Source organism: Cynoglossus semilaevis, chromosome 16 (genome assembly GCF_000523025.1).
Source record: "Cynoglossus semilaevis isolate Cse_v1.0 chromosome 16, Cse_v1.0, whole genome shotgun sequence".
Classification (NCBI taxonomy): Eukaryota; Metazoa; Chordata; class Actinopteri; order Pleuronectiformes; family Cynoglossidae; genus Cynoglossus; species Cynoglossus semilaevis.
This window is the reverse complement of record NC_024322.1, coordinates 8,631,366-8,631,951: the sequence shown is the minus strand read 5'-3', so window position 1 is coordinate 8,631,951 and position 586 is coordinate 8,631,366.

Sequence of the window (586 nt, the reverse complement as noted above, 5' to 3'; positions counted from 1 at the left end):
TTTTGATTGGGGGAGTATTTGTGGGGGGGCGGGGGGGAGGAGCTGGGGGGTGAGAGGGGCAGTGCCTGGACCCCAGGGCCCAGGTTTGTCCACAGAGAGCAGATGCTGCAGCCTCGACCTCACTGACCCAGGCCTGCCTGTGCTGCCTGTGCACCGTCTATACCTCTGCATGTGTCAGGATCCTGGGTTAAGGGGAGATGAGCTCCCCCGAGGCCAGACCCCCAGGAGGGGGTTCAATCCCGGTCCCGGTCCCTCAGGGGGCCACGGTCACACAGTGCCCGCCTCTCATTGGCCGGCTGAGCCCAGCCGGCGGCCCAGTCTATCGCACTAGTGACCGGCTGGGACGTGGGCAAAAGATGGGGGTGGGTATATTTTGGAGGCAGCATCAACAGATGCCTGCTGAAGCCACAGGGGACCTCCCTGAAAGCATCCTCCTCCTCCTCTTTCCTACACCTCCTCCTCTACCGCAACTGGTGGTGTCTAAATTTGTCCTGTTTGGAGGGGTGAAGGGTTGGGGGGAGGGGGGCCATAGCACCACTGTTTGTCATGTGACCTTTGAGGTAGAAGGGAGTTGTGGGTAAGGTTT